This window comes from Typopeltis vanoorti, chromosome 21 (assembly GCF_054136105.1).
Source record: "Typopeltis vanoorti isolate ZY-2024b chromosome 21, IOZ_Tvanoo_1.0, whole genome shotgun sequence".
In the NCBI taxonomy this organism is placed as follows: Eukaryota; Metazoa; Arthropoda; class Arachnida; order Uropygi; family Thelyphonidae; genus Typopeltis; species Typopeltis vanoorti.
The window spans coordinates 38,947,476-38,962,243 of NC_143569.1; the positions used below are offsets into that span (position 1 = coordinate 38,947,476).

Genomic DNA, 14,768 nt, shown 5'->3' on the forward strand with positions numbered 1-14,768 from the left:
GTGTGTTTTAAGGCGGAAATATCCGAAGGGCTGGAAGCAGCGCGCCTGTTGTATTGGGTGTTTGTTAGTGCGTACTATTTCTTTGCGTGTTGAGCCTCTAATAATACCGTATAGTCGTTGATGTGAGATTGGGTATTATCCCAAAAGACTGCCCATTCGTTTGGGGTCAGTAGCGTTTTCAATCTGTTTTTTGTTTTGTGAATGTATAAATATGCTTGTTGCTTTTTATTAAATCTGTTACATATATATATATATATATATAAAATTAGTACATGATTAGTACATGATTAATATATGATTAGTACTATTAACTCGGGGTTGGGATATGTTCATTTTTCTAAATTAACTGACTTAAAACCACAGAATTATAACACAATGACATTTATTTGAAAAAAACGCAACATGTTTCGTCAAGAATGACTTATCGCCTGATGAAGTCATTCTTGACGAAACATGTTGCGTTTTTTTCAAATAAATGTCATTGTGTTATAATTCTCGGGTTTTAAGTCAGTTAATTTAGAAAAATGAATATATATATATATATATATATATATATATATATATATAACACATTTTATTTCCATATAGGGAGTTGGCGAGGCCGTTTTAGCCGTGTCTGAATTTTGGAGACTAAGGTGAGAGTTCAGTTTCCACCGGTTGCTTATCAGATATAGCTGACTTATCCTTATAAGGACTGGCTTAAAGGGGCGAAGCAAGAATGCTTTTCATATTCCCCGTTATCTGTAGAGGACAGTGTAGGAATAAGGTGTTATTGAGCTATTAAAGCTCTGATCATAGCAGGAGGGTAACAGCAATAGCTATATAGCTGACTTAACGCTATCACTAATTATATATAATATCCGGTGAAGAGAAGCGACCGACAAGTGTCGCCATCTCGTGGTGCCTAATCCTAACTCTATGGTTGCTGTCTGAAAATAGTATGGGTTCTACGGCGATTTTCTTGAGTTGACGGGACGGAAAACTCGAGCTTGCTCGTTTCAGACTTCCACTTAGCTGCACACACATATATATCAGGTGTCCTCCCGCGGTGAGTCTTCGGACTCCTTGGAGGTATCAGGAATAATAATAATAATAGATATAATCGCAGTGCAGTTTGTCATCCGTTTATTATAAATGCGCCGTGCGAAACTTTTCAGAATAAGGGTAATGGTTTTGTGTTATAGGTAGATGAGTGATTTTATTCTAATTGAAGTATAACACAAATACTTACACTTTGTGAATTAAAAAAAATATATATATATATCAGACGTTTACAATGAAAGTATGCATATTGTAAAAGACGTATATATTTTTTAAACTTAATATTTTAAGTATTTTCCAGTCTGATTCAACATTATAATTGATAATTCATAAATAAATGAAATTAGTGTTTTCTTTCTTTTTTTTTTTTTTAATTATCATCTGCATAGTTTCGAGTTTCCCGATGGTAGTTTCAGATAATTCGCATTATGCTTCTGACAATCACTGTTGCTATTAGTGAAGAAACATCGTCATCTGTACTTTGTTCAAAAAAGATGCAGGGGAGTGAAAGATGCTGTTTTTAGCCTACAGAAGTTCTTAAGATTGAATTAAGCTGGTAAGTTAAATTTCGAATAAAATACAGTCTTATGGTATGAGTATGTTTTTCGTTTCTTTATTATTTTATTTTTTTCGTATCTTTATTATTTATTTTTCGTTATCATTTGCTTAGCTCAATTTCTCGCTTGTCGTTTCAGATTATTCGCATTATGCCTCTGTCAATCATTGTTGCTGTTAGTGAGGAATCACCATCTGTATTTCTCGCAGAAAGGATGGAGGGGAGTGTAAGATGTATTGTTTTTAGCGTACATAAGTTCTGAAGATTGAATTAAGCTGGTGAGTTAAATTTCGAATATAAGACAAATGTTATGGTAGAAATCCATTATGTATTAAAGGATAATAATTTAATACTTTATCCAATTGCCAGTAACGAATCTTATAGTAGAAACCCATTATGTATTTAATGGATAATAATTTAATATTTTATGCAATTGCCAGTAACGAAAGATTTTACTACCAAGTCTGATGATGGACGAATATTGATGGATGAATGTTTATTGAGTTAAAGTGTTTACAATGGCATTATTTCTCCTTAATGATTACTAAATCATAAAAAAAAGCTCAAAGCACAACTAACATAGCCCTCATTGTCTCAACACTTAATATAGATTTCTCCTTTGAGAAATCTGTATCCATCTATCAGATACAGGAATATTTCCTGTATCTGATAGATGGGTACAGATTTTTTTTTTTTTCCTGAAAAGAGCAAAAAAGGACTAGTCTTTCAAGACTGTTGCAGTATTGTAGAGTTTATTATTTGTCTTCCAGAAAGTACAGCACCTGTTGAGAGAATATTTTCTGTTATGACCAGTAAGTGGTCAAAGGAGAAATCTATATTAAGTGTTGAGACAATGTGGGCTATGTTAGTTGTCAGACATTTTTGCAATGTGTTTTTGCATCTATAACCATCAACTCTTCAATGAGTTGACTTGTTTTAAAATAGACATTCACAGTTTTTAAAATTATTTATTTATTTATTTGTATGATGTCTGGTGTCAGTTAAAGTGAAGCAACAAACCTTTGATTAGTACCAAGTACTAATCTTTAAGTAAATTTTTTATGTAGGAAGCTGTAGGAAGTTTTTCACATGATTATTTAGTATATTATTCCATTTCCCATTCATGTGCCGTCTCCTATCCAGGAGGTTGACTATCATGATGTTACTCTCATGGTTAACTATGGGCATAACAACATGTGATGAGGACCCTAAAAACCCTCCCTTACTCTGTATGAGACCAGCTAACTCACCTATAGTCAAAAGAGACCAGATAAAGGTTCCTCATGTCATAGATGGGAATCGAACCCAGGTCTTTCTGACCAAAGGGATTTCGTCTATTCTGACTGAGCTACGGAGGCTCCTTAGTATATTATACTAGACAATAGATTATATTTTTCTTTAAATACTTGTCGAGATTAAAGGTTTGCACATTGAAGTATTTTCACTACTAGTCTACTCATGTAGAGTCTATGGACTTCACATCATTTGCGTTAATATACTGAAGATGATTTAGTAGACTGAAGTCAAAATACTTCATGCCCCAACTTTGTTTGCTTATATTATATTAAAGATTAAAACAAGAAACATAATTTCATGTCAAGTGTAATGTATATAGTAAATATAAAGAGAAAGGTTTTCCCTTTCATCGCTTTCTTTATTGCCTCAGCTTGTCTTTTGGTTTTGAGTTACTGAATGAAATCATAATTTTGTAGGAAACTAAGGACAAGATTTCTTATATTGCATTATTTATTTATTTGTATGTCTGGTGTCAGTTAAAAAGAAGCAAGAAGCTGGCTTGGTTAGACGAGTAGTTAGTGGTTAGTGTAAAGGCTACGAGTTTGAATCCTGCCATGGCATGGATATTTGTGATTTTCTGTGAAAATGCTAGTGGTGGTGGTGGGAAGTACATGGCATTGGTGTAGATGGCGATTGTAGTTGCAGTTCATTGTAGTTGGTGGATTGAGTGGTGGAGACAGAGAGTAGGTGCCCTCCTTCATGAGTCTTACTCCCTGGAGGTGTCACATAATAATAATAATATAATAATAATAATTATCTCATGTTAGAGGTTTAATGGAGTGAAATGGAAGCACTGAGAAAGGATTTAAAATATTATTTAATTCTTCCAATATTTCATCTCAGTTCTGAGATATTGTCAAAGAGTGCAATATGAGAATTATAAAATATTATTATTATTATTGTTGTACGATCCCATGGAGTCACAGACTTATTTAGGAGGTCCCTTTTGTCATACACACAGCTCATCATACTGCACCTTAAAAACATTCAAATTCTCTGCTGACATCATGCTCTCAGGCAGTGCAATCCAATCATTCATAACTCTCCATTAAAAATTCCTGCTTCTCACTCCTTTGCTCACAACTTCTTATACAGCTTCCAGGGATGATCTCTGTCTCCCTCCACCAAGTCTTTTTATTTTTATTACATGGGCACTTCCATGGAATCCTAAGACTCATTGTGGGACACCCAAACTATTATATTATTTTATTATTATTATTATTCAGGCCTCCGTGGAGCCAAAAGACTCATCATGGGAAGTCCTTCCTAGGAAACACAAAGTCTATCATACCACTCCTTGAACTCATTGACCGTTCTTGCTCTCACCACTCTATTAGGCAATGCATTCCACGGTTCAACCCTCCATGCATAGAAACTGCTCCTTATCCTCTTGCTCACAGCTTCCTTTCATAACTTCCAGGGATGGCCCCTTATCATTTCTCCTTCCCGCTGTTCCACCAAGTGAAAGAACTCCCCAGTGTCAACCCTGTAACTGCCTCTCAACAGTTTAAAAGTCTCGATCATATCACCTCTCCTCCTTCTATTCACCAAACTCTGCAGTCATTCCATCAGCTGATCCTCATAACTAACATTGTACAGTTCTGAATCCATCTTTGCTATCTGTCTCTGTACCCTTTCCACAGTTAATTTATCCCCTTCAAATACTGGGGACCAAATTTAAGAACAATAGTCTAAGTGTGGTCTGATCAAGGTCTTATACAATGGAATGATAACTCTTATCTCTGCAGGTCAGCATCCTTCTCAGTATTGCGGCAATCCTCTGGGTTATCTTCACCACCTTTGCAATATGCTCCCTGAATTTCAGTTTTCTATCAATCATCACCCCCAGATCTCTTGTTTCCCCTAGTTCCTCCAGTACAGCTCCTCCAATCGAGTATGCAGCCTCCCATCGATGTATCCCAAACTTCGAGACTTTACATTTTGCTGCATTAAACCGACATCCCCATTTATTTTTCCATCTGTCCAGTTTATTCAAATCCTATTTCAGAGCTGCCACATCTGCACTATTAATGATAACCCTTCCCAGCTTCACATCATCCACAAACAACTGAATATCCCCTTGCAATCCATTAACAATGTCATTGATATAAAGGTTGAACAATACAGGTCCCATTACTGAGCCCTGTGGAACCCCACTTGTAACCTTCTGCTTCCTTGATATTGTCCCACCATACACAACTCTCTTATACCTATCAGACAGCCAATACTGAATCCAGTTGACTAACCCAACATCTAAACCCATGTGCTGCAACTTAAATATCATCTTATGGTATCCTATCAAAAGCCTTTGCAGAATAAAAATAGAGGTACTGATACTGAGTGGTGATTGTAGTTCTACTAAATCCAAAAAAATGGCAGTATATGCCTTTCCCTCATCAACTGCTCTTGTCACTTTATTATAAAAGGCAATCATATTACTAAAGGAAGAACACCCCTTAACAATTCATGTTGATTCTCACATATTGCATTACCCTCATCTTCCTATTGCTTTTTATGGTCCCTCACTAATTTCTCCAAGATCTTAGCAAGTACTGATGAAACATAAACTGGCCTATAATTAGACACTTCCAGTCTGCCACCACCGCCCTTATGCAGTGGGACTATCTTGCCTTCTTTCCATTCCTTGGGTACCTTTCCCATAGCCGGACTTTCATAGAAAAGCCAGGTTAATGGAGCTGTCAGTTATTTAGCACATTCTCTTAAAACCCATGGTGAAATACTATCTTGTCCTACAGCTTTGCTGACATCCAGAGTACTCAGTATTTGGAACACACTCTCCTCTTGCATCTCTAAGATGCATCCCTCTAGTATTAAAATTTACTCCTCCAGGATGGAATACTGCAATAAAGTGTTAATTGAACAATTCCACTATGTCCTCTGCATCAGTCACTCTATTCCCATTTTTATCCCACAATGTCATTCTTTCACAATCATTTCTCCTCCTACTGGCCACATTGTTAAAAAATTCCCTAGGATTTTCTTTGGATCTTAGGGCCAATCTTTTCTCATATTTCAGTTTTGTCTTCTTTACCATACCAGTCACTCTCCTGGCCTGTGTCTTATATTCTTCATGCATCTGCTCTTCACCTGTCTCCTTTCCTTCATAGCCTCTTTTTCATGTGCAGTTTCTGTTTAATATTGTTTATCATCCACTTTACACCAAATTGTGTCCTCTTTTTCACTTGTGGAATACAACTTACTATTGCTGCTAACAAATATTCCTTCACAATTTCCCAAGCACTAATGATATCGCAGCCTTCCAGTGCCTTCCTCCATGAAACTTCCCCAAGTTGATATCTAAGACTATTACAATCACCTGCCTTATAATTCCGCATACGTTCCTGTCTCTTTGATACTCCTGCATGTCTATTCATCTTCCAAGTCAAAACCACATGGTCACGCTCTCTAGCTGGTGGGAGAGATGTCATCTCAGTTATTATCAACTCTTCTGATGCTATGACCAAATCCAAAATTCTTGAACCTCTTGTTCCCTCTATTACATGTTGCCTAAGACATTTGTCCCTCAAGAATTCTAGAAATTCTATTATCTTATTACTGCATGCATTTTCTTCTTCCCAATTTATCTAATTGTTATGATCTCCCATAACAGTCATTCTTCTTGCACTTGCCAAGCTCAACTGCCTAAACGTCTCCTGCTCCCCACCCTCTGTGCTCCTTCGCTTGTAGCAATGCTGTACTAAATATCCTGTCTTGCCCACCTCTACCTCACACCATATGCTTTCAAAATCAGTAGTGTCACTTCCTTCCAGAGCCTCCCTCTTAGAGGACATAAGTCATCACTTTTCATAAGCAGTACTTCACCACCACTGAGTTTTTCCCTTCCTATCTTGCCAAAAAATGCTGTACCCTGCTACTTCTATTCTATTATATCATCTTCTGTGAACCACATCTCAGAGATCCCAATAAGCTTTGGCCAGGCTGATGCTGTCGGTGCCACCAATTCATCTCCTTTATTCTGGATACTCGCATTAGCACAAAGCATAAAAATGTCACTGTTTCTGCACCTATCATTATATCCTCCAGACTCCACTGAACTCAGCGTTACCTGATGTCGTCCCCCTTCCCCCCAAGCACCCATTCCTACAAAAGGCCACTACTGCTACCATCCATCCTGGGAGTCTAGTTTCCCTGCATTGACACACCGATTTTGTTCAGAAAACAGCAATCTCTCCAGATGCCTATGTCCTTCATTCTCCTCCATGTGGGGCACCTGTTCGTGGAGGAGGGGGACTTCCCAGTGATGGTATTGGCCCTTTTCATTTCTCTTTTTTCTTTGCTTTTCTTCCTGTATTCTTCGCTCTACTTCTCCTGAGTCATTTTCACTATCCTTTTTTCCAGACCACCATCACTGGGATCCAATGCCCTGCTGCTGTGTGGTGCAACCCGTGGACATCTGGAAAGAGGGATCCTGGTAGTCTTGCACTACTTTGGTCCCTGCTTCGGCAAGAGGGGTGGTCCTGGATGGCCCAGCCAGGATCAGTTGGCTAGTGGACTTGCCTTCAAGGGTCAACGGTGTTGCAGTAAGTCTCTCACCCCATGGTCTGGGGTCAGGATCCTAGGCTTGCTGTATTGCCGGTATAGCATCTGGGGTAGCCCTGGCATTCCACTCCTGAGCACAGTCTTTGCTTGCCAGGCAGTGGGCATCCATGTGTGGTTCCATGGTGGGTGAGGAGCTCTGGTGCTGAACCAAAAACTTCTTGCGCATGAATCCTTCATCCTCAAATGTTTGTGGTAGTAAAGATGTGGTAGTATAGAGCATGATAACAAATCTTGCTGTGCAAAAAAAGCTAAATGTGTCAACTGTCAGGGAGATCATCCAGCTTACTCTCGTGCATGTCAGAAATGGAAAGATGAAAAAGAAATACAAGGAATGAAAACAGAGCAAAACATAACATACCAGGATGCAAAAAGAAAGCTAGCCACTATCACACCTGTTCTGAGATCCTCTATGCCGAGAAGGTAACAATTAAGAAAGTGACAGTAGCAACTCAAACTTGTATGTCTGTTCCACCACCTGATAATTTCACCATACCTGCACCTTATGATCACAAGTATTTCTCTGTTGAGCACATCAATCACATGACCTATGGCCTTACTCCAGAGACAACTCCAGAAATGATCCCACTCGATGAAAACCCACTTGTCAAAAAAATTATGGCAAAGATATCACTTAAAGATAAACCACCAGATACTCCCACAGAAAAAATGGATACTTCAGTACCCAGTGAAAGTAAACTAAACTTACCAACTGACCCTAACATATTAGACGTATTGAATACTCTACCAGAGGAAGAGATGGACACTGGCCATCCATACTTCCCCAAAACAATTGATAAATATAAATATGACAAAAGTAAGTCCTCAACCTCATGAAACCAGACAAATCTATAAAACCAAAACAATAGGAAAAATTGTGCAATGGAACTGTTGTGGATTTCGCCAGAATATTGATAATATCAAGATTTTGTTGCAGAAACACAAACCTTTCTGTTTTATGCCTACAGGAAATGTACTTAGACCCAATGAGGAGCCTACCTTTAGGAATTTCACTGTTGTGTGCAAGGATAGAACTGGAGGTGGTCCTGCTCATGGAGGAGTAGCTATCCTAGTGGGTAGTCATATTCCTTTCCATCAGGTCCATCTTAATATTTCTCTGGAAGCAGTAGTGATTTGCTTCTCCGTAGGATTTCTTATTACAGCATGTTCAATTTATTCACTACTAAGTGCTGAGTTAAATGAAATTGATCTTGATAACCTTATCTCGCAACTGCCTGAACCCATACTTTTGATGGGTGACTTTAATAGTCACAATACTCTATGGGGTAGTGCCAACACTAATAGACGAGGTTGAATCATTGAAAGAATTCTTGATAATAATAACCTCTCCCTTTCAAATAATAAACTCAATACTTTCTTCCATATGCGTACCCGTTCATATTCTGCAATTGATCTTACAATCTGCTTCCCTTCCATTCTTCCACTGCTCACATGGGACGTTGAAGAGAACATATATGGAAGTAGTTACTTTCCTGTTCTCTGCACAATGTCTTCACATGAATCATGTTCACCCACACGGATACTTATATGGAAAATGGACCAGGCTGACTGGAACATCTTCTCTCATCTTGCAAAATTTAATGCTGATGCCATCAGTTAAATGCCTATCAATGAAGCGGTAAAATATATAATAGAGTGCATTGTCCAGGCAGCAACAGCCTCCATCCCAAAAACATCATATCGGTTTCCACTCTATCCAAAGCCTTGGTGGAACCCAGGATGTCAGACAGCCAAAAAAGATCAACACAGAGCATGGGATATATTTCGTAGATATCCCGCCACATCAAACTTTATAGCTTTCAAGCATGCTTGAGCGAAAGCACGCTATGTGAGGCGTCCGAGTCAAAAACAATCATGGATCCAATTTACTACATCAATTAATCAAATGACCAGTCCAAAAATTGTATGGGATAAAATCCAGAAAATGAAAGGCAGATATAGAACACATTGTATGTCTACCTTAGATCATAATGGAAGTGTTATTGCTGATTCCAAAGCCATCAGTCAAACGCCTATCAATGAAGCAGTAAAATATATAACAGAGTGCTTTGTCCAGGCAGCAACAGCCTCCATCCCAAAAACATCATTTTTTCTCCCATTGCAGACACTCTGGGAGAAAATTTTGCCAGAATCTCAGCAACAGCTTCATATTCTCCCGAATTTTTAATTCTGAAAGAACATAAAGAGCAACAAAGGCTAAATTTTTCTACCAATGTTCTTGAACCATGCAATCAGCCATTTGTTAAGGAGGAACTAAAAAGAGCTCTCCTACTATCTCACCCTAGTGCAGTAGGGCCTGATGACATCCATTATGAAATGATAAAACATTTACCATCATCTTCTATGGATCTCCTTCTTTTACTATACAATAGAATACTTGCAGAGGAAGAGTTTCCAAATTCTTGGCATAAGTCAATTGTCATTGCTATCCTAAAATCAGGAAAAGATCCAACACAAGTAAATAATTATCATCCTATTGCTCTGGACCAGCTGTCTTTGTAAGATACTAGAGAAAATGGTTAATGCCAGACTTATCTGGTATTTAGAAAGCAACAATCTTCTCTCCAATACACAATGTGGATTCCTTAGTCATCGCTTAACTTTAGACCATTTGTTCTGTTTAGAAACTTGTATAAAAGATGCATTTCTGAAGCAAGAACACCTTGTTTCAGTTTCTTTTGACATGGAAAAAGTTTATGACACAGCCTGGAGATATGGCATATTATCATCATCATCAAATTCCTGCCATGTACCCTCAAGGGGTGTACAGGATATGACAGTACTACATGAAAAAATTACATCATTACTAACTTCCTATCTACAATTTTCCTCCAAATCAGTCTGTTACTTGTCAAGACTCCAACATTATCAGATCTTATATTTCTATCGTCTAAGGCACTTTGTACCATATCAATCCACCTATATCTTGGTCTTCCTCTGGGTCGTTTTGCTGCCAACCTGGCAGAGAACACTTGTTTTGCTAATCTTTCCTCTCCCATTCTATTTAAGTGACCATACCACCTGAGATTAGCTCTGCTAACGCATTCCTGGATGCTGACAATGTCAAGTTCTTTCCTAATATCCTCATTTTTAATATGATATTGCCATTGATGCCATCTGTTCACGCCTCTAATCTTTCTCAGGACTCTCATATCTGCGGTCTCTAGTCTTTGGTCAAGTGTTTTACTTCTGACCCAGCTCTCAGATACATAAGTTAAAACTGGTTTGAACACTGTCTTGTATACAGCTAATTTAGTGTTCCGACTAATTTCTTTCTTATTCCATATGAATTTATTCAATTGACTTCCCACCATACCAGCTTTGTTGATTCTGTTGTCTATTTCTATATTTAATTTACCATCTTCAGTAAAAATCATGCCTAAGTAGCTGAAATGTTTTACTTGTTCCACAGGTTCTCCATTCACAACACAGTTGACATTTTCAATGATTCTGCCTATTTTCATTGTCTTTGTCTTTTTATTGCTGACCTTCATACCATATCTATTACAACAGCTATTCAATTTAGTCAGAGAATCTTGTAGACTTGTAGCGGATTTATTTAGAAGTATAACATCATCCACATAAAGCAAAGAGCTGACAACAACATCTCCAATTTTGATATCAGGTTTAATACCACATTCCTTCATAATGTGATCCATATAGATAATGAATAACAGAGGGGATAATGTACATCCTTGTCTCACACCAGATTTAACATTAAACCATCTTCCTGTATTTCCTTCAATTCTAACTGCTGACTTACAACTCAAATAAAGACTAAGTATTGCTTGATATAATGCCCCATTGACACCATATAACTGCAGCGTATAGCTTCTCTCTTGGCACCTTGTCATCTCTATAACCTGGGTCTTAAAGGACACCTTCCTGTATTTATTAAAAACTTTCTTTCCAGGCAAATTTTCCATGTCAAAGTGGGAAATATGCTATCTTGATCATATCATCAAGAACATGGTGTTCCTCAAGGCTCTGTCTTAAGTGTGACACTTTTAGCTGTTAAAATCAACTCAATCACTGAACAGCTTCCTCTCACTGTAGACAATGTTCTATATGTTGATGACGTCACAATTTACTGCCACTCTCATAACATGAGGCTAATTGAAAGACAACTTCAGCAAGCAATTGAACATGTTTCTTTGTGGGCTCTTAGTAAGTGGGCTCTGTGGGTTTAGGTTTTCAACAGAAAAAAGTGTCTGTGTACACTTCTGTCGAAAATGCAGATCCTGAATTAAGAATGGGATGCACTATTATTTCAGTAGCTACAGAAGCCAAGTTCTTGGGACTGATCTTTGACAGTAAACTTACATTTCTAGCACACATTTGTCAACTAAGAGAAAAGTGCAAATGAGCATTGAACCTCCTTTGCACTCTATCCACTCAGTAGAGGATATAATGAAGCTTGATCAGCACCCATTGCTCCATCTTTATCATGCACTTATATGTTCAAAGCTGGATTATGGATCTCAAGTCTATGGTTCTGCAATACCAAGTAACCTGCGATGGTTGGATTCCATCCTTCATCAGGGTATATAGATAGCTACTGATGCCTTTTGCACATCACCCACTCAGAGTCTTTATGTTGAAGCAAATGAACCAGCTCTATCACTTTGACGGAAACAGTTGTCTCTTAATTATGCTCTAAAGATAAAGTCTCTCCTAGATCATCCTACATGGATTAGTCTCTTTTCTCTGCACTCGAAAGCTCAATACCACATACTTCAAACTGCCATACGTTCTTTTGGTATGCATGTTAAAGAGACTATGCAAGCTCTTGGTATAAATGGTGACAACATTGCCTACACTAAACATAACAGCATCTCTCCATGGCAGGTTTGCACACCATCCTGCAACCTCTCACTTTGTCAGCTACAGAAATCTCATACTCCATCATCTGTCTACCTCCAATTGTTTAATGCACACAGAGAAGCACACTCTAATTTCTTGCCTATCTATACTGATGATTCAAGAACTAATACCTCTGTTGGCTGTGTTGCTGTGTTTCCTGACATTATTATCTCCAACCAGATCCCACCTGATTGTAGTAATTATACAGCCTAGAGTTACATGCTATTCAGCTTGCACTTGTTCATATAAAAGAAAACTGCTACCAAAAGTGTATAATTTATATAGACTCATTTAGCTCTTTAACACCACCACCACCAATAACATTACTGACAGGATGGGTGAAGCACAAGTGCTTTTCATATTCCCCTTTATCTGTAATGAGAGTTGTTTGGGAGTGGGAGATTTGTGAGCAATTAAGCTCGCCCTCTGAGGGCAGTTGTGTTAGCTATGATCGGTTGAGAGAAGAATAGCCTTCGGTCTTTTGTGTTTGTAGTAATCAGGCTCGTTGTAATTGATAGCTTGTACTATTAGTGGGTTTGAATGTGAACTTGACTTCATGAAGAATTTTTCTGCAAGATCACGAAGAAGGGAGGAGATGTATGGAGTGCCGGTTTCTCGGTGAATCTGTGAATTTCTGACAAACCACGGTGCATCCAGGATCATCCTAAGGCATTTATTTTGGATTCTCTGTAATTTTGAAATGTTTGATCTTGAAGTGTGACTCCATGCTGGTGAGGCGTAGGTAATGACTGGACATATTACCATCCAGTAAAGAAGCAATTTATTATGTAGGTTCAATTTGCTCTTACGGTTGATCAATGGGTAGAGCTGAGCTATGACTTTGGAAGATTTGGAGCAAATGAGATTGATGTGTTTGTTGAAAAGGAGTTTCTTATCCATTAATACCCCAAGATATTTGGTCTCTGATTACCATGGGATCTTTTGACCAGAGAGCAGGATGTCTTCTTTGTTGCAGATTTTTCTTCTTGAAAACATTATGGCTGAGCTTTTGAGGGGGTTCACTTGAATCCTCCAGTTGGTGAACCAGTTTGCTAGCTCATTGATACTTCCTTGGAGTCTAGTGATTGCTAGGTGAGGGCTGAGTGATCTAGCTAGAATAGCAGTGTCGTCGGCATAAAGGGCCGTAGTAGTTGTTCTTGGATTGAGAGGAATATCTGCCATATAAGTTGTGAAAAGTATTGGGGCCAGAAGAGAACCTTGAGATACTCCCGCCAGAATTTTGCGCCTTGAAGAAACAATTCTGTTGAGTTTTACTTGCATGTATCTTTCATTGATATATGAATATATGAGTTTCACTAGTTTATTTGGGATATTGTTTTCAATTAGTTTGAAGATAAGGCCTTGATGCCAGACCTTATCAAAGGCCTTGGCAACATCCAAAAACACAGCAGCAGTGTGAAGGTGCCAGTTAAAACCATGAGTGATATGTTCTGTTAGTCGGTGAATTTGTTGCACCATGTTGTGAGCTTTGCGAAACCGAAATTGCTCATTTGGGATTATTTTCTGTTGGTCCATTGCTGATTGTAGTCTTGATAGGATGACCTTTTCTGTTACTTTGCCAAGACAGGAAAGAAGATTGTTGGGCCTTTAGTGTTGGGTTGTGGGTTATTGCCAGGCTTTTTCAGAGGTATAATGTCCACGATTTTCCAATCTGTGGGAAAGTACTGGAATCTTAAAATGGAATTGGTAATATTAACTAGATGAATTATGGCTTTCCATGGGAGTAGCTTTATAATTCTATTGGTAATGCCGTCAGGGCCAGGGGCCTTTTTATTCTTCAGATGGGAAATGATATTTATTATTTCTGTTGGTGATGTGGGGGGGATGGTTTCTGAATCATCCTTAGGCTGACTTGGTGCATTTCTAACTTTATGATGAACTTTGTGAATAAGATTGACATTTAAATTTGCATAAGATGGGCTGCATTGATTTTCCAGATTGTCAATTAGGGCTTCTACTTTTTCTTCATCTGTGTGTGCAATTCCAAGATTGGTCTTTAAAGGGGGAAGTGGTTGTCTTTTGGTACGAAGAGATTTTACAAACTTCCACATGGAGTTATCTTCTGGGTTGATTTCTTTGAGTTTGGTTTCCCATTTGGAGTTCCTGTGGATCTGGAGGGCTTCTCGCACCTGTCTTTCAAAGTGTTTAAGGTTGCTTTGTCCTGTGGGGCTCTAGTATTGTGATATCGCTTTCTGGCCTTATTTTTGGCCCTGATCAGGTCCATTATCTCTTCTGGGATCCAGTTAGGAGTGTGGAAGACAGTGGTTTGAGTGACTGATGCTATTGTTGAGTTGATTTGCCTAGTTAAATTGTTTACAGCTTGATCTATTTCTTCTTTTTTACGAATGACAGGGGCGGACCGATGTGGACTGGGAGAACCTTAGAGAGCTTG

General features: G+C 38.3%; 1 protein-coding gene across 1 annotated transcript in view; it reads left to right on the plus strand.

Annotated features, from left to right (window-relative positions):
- The first annotated feature begins 931 nt into the window (after positions 1-931).
- na (sodium leak channel non-selective protein na) overlaps positions 932-14,768 on the plus strand; it is a 1,005,813-nt gene continuing 991,976 nt past the window's right edge. Inside the window, exons 1-3 of the mRNA XM_090411658.1 lie at positions 932-1,071; positions 1,431-1,597; positions 1,737-1,875. The gene's annotated coding sequence lies outside the window, so the exon portion shown is untranslated. The remainder of the gene's footprint in view (positions 1,072-1,430; positions 1,598-1,736; positions 1,876-14,768) is intronic.